Raw genomic sequence first — 6,468 nt, 5'->3', positions numbered from 1 at the left:
CACATGCCCATCTCCTTCCAGAAATGCACAAGGACAGGATGAGAAGGTAGAGGCATGACCTGGAGAAAGGAAATTCTTATAAAGGAAAAAAAATCATTACCGTGAGGGACCAGGAACCAGACTGGGTAGGGATTGCCATCCTGGAGATCCTCCTGAGCTGCCAGATCTAGTTCTGATGCCCCAGGGTCCTCCAGATGTCCCAAGAGAAAAAATCCCTTGTGAACTTGGAAAGTCCCAGTCACTGAGCAGAGGTGAGTAGGTCACCAGGACAAAGGAAAGAGCACCCCAGAGAGCTCAGGCTTCCAGATCACAGGTCCCAGATTTGTCAGGAGCCACTTGTCTTCCCAGGCACCATGCCCAGGGCTGGATGGAGCAATGAAGGATGCCAGGACTCTATTCCCGTTGGAAGTCCTTATCCATGGGCTTTGCTCTGTAAGGTGTTGGAGTTGCTTACCACCCTTCTCCTCCTCTGCAGAGGTGCAGGAAGAATGTTTACACCAGGCATGACGTTCATGAAGGTCCAGGGCATTTGTAGGTGAGAAGATATTGAGGTGACCAACCCAAGGCTCACTTCTGGTTCTTTTGGCCAGCCACACATAAGGAGAATTCCCCCAGTTCCTTTGTCTGGGACAGATGGAAAACTGAAACAGCCTCAGCTCTGAGCAGACCCTCTGTAGCTGTCATCTCCTTTTGAGCCTTTTCAGGACATGGGGCCCAGTCCTGCTCAGCCTCTGAGGGTGGCAGTTCTGACTCCCTGTAGGACACAGACTTCAATGGCAGCTCAGGAAGCCAAGGCTCCCCTCCTGTTCTGGAGGGTGGGGGAATTTCTTGGAAACCTGAGCTGCCAAAGGAACTGCTGTCAAGGCAAAAGAAGGGGTGTGTCCCCATTATCCTGAGAGCTAGGACTACTCACCTTGCTGTGGGCATCCCCTTAGAGGGTCTCCTTAAAATGTCCAGAGGGAATGTCTCCTTTCTGCTGGGAAGGACAAAGGAACAGGAGACCTGGAAAGAAAGGTGGGCAAGAGTATATGATTGGGGGAAGAGCAGAAGCTTTGTGAAAGAGGAGGTGACACCTCTCCTCTGTCAGGCACCAGTGTGACTGGTGTTGGAATATTATGCTCAACACTTGCGCCTGAAGTTCTCAAAGGTTGAAAACCTGATTTAAAGCTTGGAACAATACCTGACAGGGAGAAGTGTAAGTGAAACTGCCTGAACTCTGTGGAGAAAGAAACCAGAAGAGAAATGATGGTAGGGCCAGGGAGGTGTTACCAGGAGGAAATGCTTTGGACAGTTAGAAGGAATGCAGAGCCATGGCTTGAGCCTGACAGCTTCATGTATTAGGAAATGAGAAGGGATCAAGCTTTTGGTGTCCACAGATCCACGTGGAACAAAAGATTCCCAAGTTCCCCAGTGTATCATGACAAAGTGGCAATAATGGGTCTGGGAAGAGTGGCTCTGATCTCACTTCCTCCAGCAGAGAAGCCACTGCAGCTCTTCCATTCATGTTGAAGCTGGGACTCCAGTGAGGAGGCCAAGGGGCAGAAGTAGAACTGGATGTTTCCTCTCCCTACAGACATCTTGCATCAACACCCAAAGAAAAACTGCAGTTCACGTTGAAGTCCCACATCCCTGGGATAGGTTGGTGGTTTCAGAAGAGAAAGGCATGAAAAGACATGTTCTCCTTTATCCCCATTTCTAAAATCCATTTTTTCCAGTCCTGGACAGCTATGGGGGTGTTTCCTGCTTCCCTGTCCCTTCTTTCACTTCATTTCTCTGTCTCCATTCCCAGGATAGGGACCACCTCTACCCTCCCACTCTCCCCTGACCCGTACCAGGGACTTTGTCTCCCTGAGACACACCCCACCATCCCCATCTTCTCCAGGGAGCTCTGCAGATCCTCCAGGCCTCCCTTTTCTCCCCCACCAGCCCTACTTCTTTCCTCTCTGTCTGAGAGATCAGTCATCGAGGGTGTCAACGCACACGCACCCGACTCCCCCGGGAGGATGGGGAGCTGGAAGCTGGGGGTGGTGTTCTGCTGCGAGAAGGCAAAGCTGCCATCAGCAGCCGCTTTGATCTGGAGACAATTACAGGCGAGTGTAGGACCCTGCTCCACTCAGCCAATAAATAATGGAATCTGTGTGTTGACACAGACAGATTTCCCCCAAACTGTCAGGGAAGGGGAGACAGTGAGTGAACGGGAGCCCGAGAGGCTGGAGGGAAGGGGAGAGAAGCAGGAAGGGGAAGGAATGAAGTGGGCCTGTGGGAAAACAGGGAGAAGGGGGAAAAAAAGAAGTTTGGGAAGGCAGCACTGATGAGAGGAGCTGGGCAGGGTGGAGAAGGAGCCTAAGGAACACATATTTGTAGAGGGGAAGGAAAATCAAGACAGGAACTGTGGGTGGAAAGGAGGAGGGGGGGAGCGCTGCATACGCAGCTGGAAGCAGAGGGGGAAAAAAATCTGAAGGTGGAAAAGAAAGAGAAGGAGGAACAAAGGCATGGCAGTGTCCCCGGGGCTCCCCGGCTGCCTGGCAGATCACACGCTCTCCGAGCAGGGACCATATTCCCGCAGCCCTCTGCAGAGCGGCCCTGACCCCCCCGAGGCGCTCAGCACTGCGGAGCCGGCCATGGGGAGGCACGCATCACTTGGTGAAATGGTGCCACTGGTGTGCAGCCAACAGCAGAGATTTGCTCTGAGATCACAAGTCCCTGAAAAACCTCCTGCGGATGCCCCTGTCCCCATGCTCCCCCTGCTCCTCCCCATCTCCCTCTCCCTGCTCCCTCTCCAGCCTGGAGCTGTTTGTTCGCTGGCTGGTGATGGTTTTGTACTTCGCTTACGACAAAGCAAAACCTCCCTTGTGCTCAGGAGCCCCACACTGAGCCCAGTAGAAACCATCCAATCTGGATGTGACAACAGACCTGTCAGTGATGGGGTGGCACTGGGGTTGTCTCCTTCCTCCCAGTTTGGAACACTCACTTGCCATATTTGTTCCCTCTTGGCCCCATCTGTGGTCTGAGCTGGCTCAGCCCCAGAAATTGAGTGTGTGGAGTATGGCCCAGCTTGCCAAGGTCTCCAGGCCAAGCACCACTTCACTGTGGGTGTCCCTGGCTCCCAGCTTGATCCTTTTTGCGAAAGCTGGCATCCAAGTTGGCTTCAAATATCTCCCAACCCAGATTCTCTCCTCTGTAAATCTTCACCTTGCCCTAACTCTGCCTCCCACCCCTTCCTCAACCAATGCCCAGAGAAGCTGTGGCTGCCCCGGGATCCCTGGAAGTGCTCAAGGGCAGCTTGGATGGGGCTTGGAGCAACCTGGTCTAGTAGAAGCTGTCCCAGCCCATGGCAGTGGTTTGGAACCAGCTGATCTTCAAGGGTCCTTCCAACTCAAACCATTCCAGGATCCTGTGATTCCTGTTCTCTTTTGCAGCTACCTCAGCTTTAATCAGGAGCTGAACCTTTACCCTTGCTCAGAGCAGATTCCCCTTTGAGGACACCTTGTTGTCCCCACTCAAGGAAGGCAGGACAGGATACAGACTGGGCCAAGCATTGACTGATTCAGGTGGCTCTCAGTACACAAGGTCTCTACAGAACTGGGAGAGGCAGGAATTCTGGCTCTGGAGTTGTATGGGGTGGTGCCACAGCACTGATGGGAGACCCAGGAGCTTTGACAGAGCAGGGGTTGGTGGCACAGACTCCCAGCACCACTGTACCCAGCAGGAGGGAGGGTTCCCAGGGGGATTGCCTATGGATGTTGTTTAGCTTTAGCCTGGTAAATGGCAGAAACACCCTAACTGGGGCAGTAATAGCTTGTGGCCTGAGCAGTGGGAGGACTGGAGCTCCTGCCAAGTGCTTAAATCTTTTTGGATATAAAACTGGTGTAAATGGCTGAAAAAACAAGTCTTTCTGCTAATAAAGTCACAGGGAATGAACCAACTAGCCCAGATAGGGTAACACACAGGGTCAGGCTGGGACCCCTTCTCCAGAATCACTTCAGGTCTCCAGTCCCAGTCATTTACTGGGATGGTGGGAATGCTTCTGCTGCTTGTCTAGTCCCAAGTAGAATATGTAGAGAGTGAGGGAAAGGTGGATCAGCAGGAGAGGGCAGGGTTGAGAAGGTGCCCAGAAGCCTTCCAGGGTGCCCAGGAAGGAAAGAAAGGAGAGCAGCTGGGTATTTGTGCTCAGCCCCTCCATGATGCCTCAGCCCTTCATCCCAGGATGAGGCCAGGGAAGATGTCTGGGAGAGAGGAAGTAGAGGTAGCAAGACAGATTTATGTTTTAATGGGGTCTGCTGTGGTGCCTGAGTTCTTCTCCAAACACTGCCATCACTGTTTAGTGGGATGGAGATGAGGGAGGCCAGCTCAAGCTGAGCACAGTCCCCAACCTTACTCCAGGTCCTGCAAGACACAAGTCATGAGGAACTTGCACCTCCGTCCAGGCACTGGGAACAAGCACCAAGCTGGCTTCAGGCACCTCAAAGCACTTTCACATTGAGAGCAGGCAGGAACATCCCAGCCTTGATGAGCAAACCATGCAAAATGTCCCTCCTTATTCTACCAAATCCCAGTTTTAACTTGTGGAAGAGCTAATGAGAACCAGTAGGGCCAGAGCACCCTGGCCTTGTTCACTGGTGAGAAGGGGAGCTGCAGAGCTGGGTCTTCTCTCTCTCCAAGTAAAACCACAAGTCCTGACCCATATGGGTACATTCAGCACCTTAAATACAACATGGAGATAGTAAATGCTAACAAGGAGTCATGGAGAACCACTGCTCCAGCACTGGGGGCTGAGAGCCAAGAGTTAACACCTTGCTGAGCAGTGGTGGGAGCAAAGGGTTAACACGGCTGGTACAGGGAATGTTATCTGTCTCTTCTCTAAATATTATTTCCTCCCATGAAACCAGCTTTTCATCCTTGGCTAGAGGCAGCTCCCGCTGCTGGGAATCCAGCAGGAGCTTGTATCTGCTGCTGCACACACCACTGCTCCCAGCAAGCTGCCGAGACAAAGAGCTGCGCTCCCCCGGCGCCAGCAGCCCCAGCGTGGGGAGCTGGGGCTGGGGCTTTGGCCCCAGGGTGCAGGTGGCCTCGGGATGGGCTCGGGGATGACAGGCTTTACACCAAAGAGGAATCTCATTATTGAAAGCACTGCACTGTGGAGGGATTTCCTCCCTGTCTTGCAGGGACAGGCAGGACCCGGTGGCAGGAGGCTGTGCAAACCTCACCACCACCCCAGGAAGGTTTCTGGGCGGGCTGCTCATTTCACACCTTGCCCCTTGGGTGTGCCAGGATGGACAAGAAGATCAGGATACACAATGGGAAAATCAAGACAACAGTCACCAGCTCCAAGGTCACAAGCTGGAAAAGATGAGGGGTGCGGGGCAGCCTCTGCCCCCTTCTCAGCAGCACCAACTGAACAGCTGCATTGAGGGGCCAGGTGCCTGCAAAGCTGGTGGCTGGAATAAAATGGCTGCTGCTAAATCTTCTCTGAAACATCCTAAACTTTTAATGTGTATGAATCCACGGCAGCATCCCTTTCGCATCCCGGAGGGCACAAAGGCGCGAGCGTCTCCGCTCTCCCATTCAGCCAGAGCCACGTGCTGCAGCCTGAACAGCGCTAGGAACGTGGCTGGAATGAAAGTTGCCCTCCCAGCCCGTGTGCTCAGAGAGCCAAAGTCAAAGGATTGCCAAGTTAAAAGGGTCAAACCTCCAAGGACAGCTGTATCTGACTGGCTATATATCATTTCAATAGCATCTTCAACGGGGATTATAATCTGAATTGAAGCGGAAAGACCTGAGGCAATGAAGCTGTCAGCAGGCTAAGATTAAGGAATTAAAACAGCAGCACAACATTACAGGATTTGTTCTAGATGTATTAGAAAGAGCAGGCTAAACACTGCAGCCTTCCCCAGGCTGGAAATTTCATACGAGCACGGAGAAGGGCAAGCACAAGGATTTCATCAATATACATAAAAAGAGAGAGGAGAGCGAGACAGAGCTACCAAAACCCAGCCATGCAAAATATAAATCCTAACTGCAGACGGAAATGAGTCACACAAGGTTTGACTGAGGTAAATAAAAGCAGAAATGAAGTGGATTTAGGGGAAGGCAGAGGTGAAAAGACACTGACAGCCAGTAGACAGGAAAAAAATGGCCCTTAATATACTAAGGCTGGTAAAACCTGGAACACAGCCCAGCCTGTCTTGGATTGCCTGATGGGAATGAAGGTCCCCAGCCCTTAACTCCCTTCCCTTTCCATATTCTTACACCCATCTCCAGAATTACTTTAAAAAGCTAAGAATGATGGCAATGGCTTGCCTAGGGCAGCTGGGAACTGAGCCAGGAAAGAAGGGCACACACCCCACCTCTGCCACCATTGGGGTCCCCAGAAGGCCACCCCTGCTCTGTGCTGCTGGGAGACACCAGCAGCTCTTCTCAGTGGAAAAAGAAGCTCTCAAAATAAAGAAGGCAAAAACCCCACCAAAG

Source organism: Erithacus rubecula (assembly GCF_903797595.1).
Source record: "Erithacus rubecula genome assembly, chromosome: 16".
In the NCBI taxonomy this organism is placed as follows: domain Eukaryota; kingdom Metazoa; phylum Chordata; class Aves; order Passeriformes; family Muscicapidae; genus Erithacus; species Erithacus rubecula.
The sequence above is the reverse complement of the archived record's forward strand: the minus strand, read 5'-3'. Positions refer to the sequence as shown.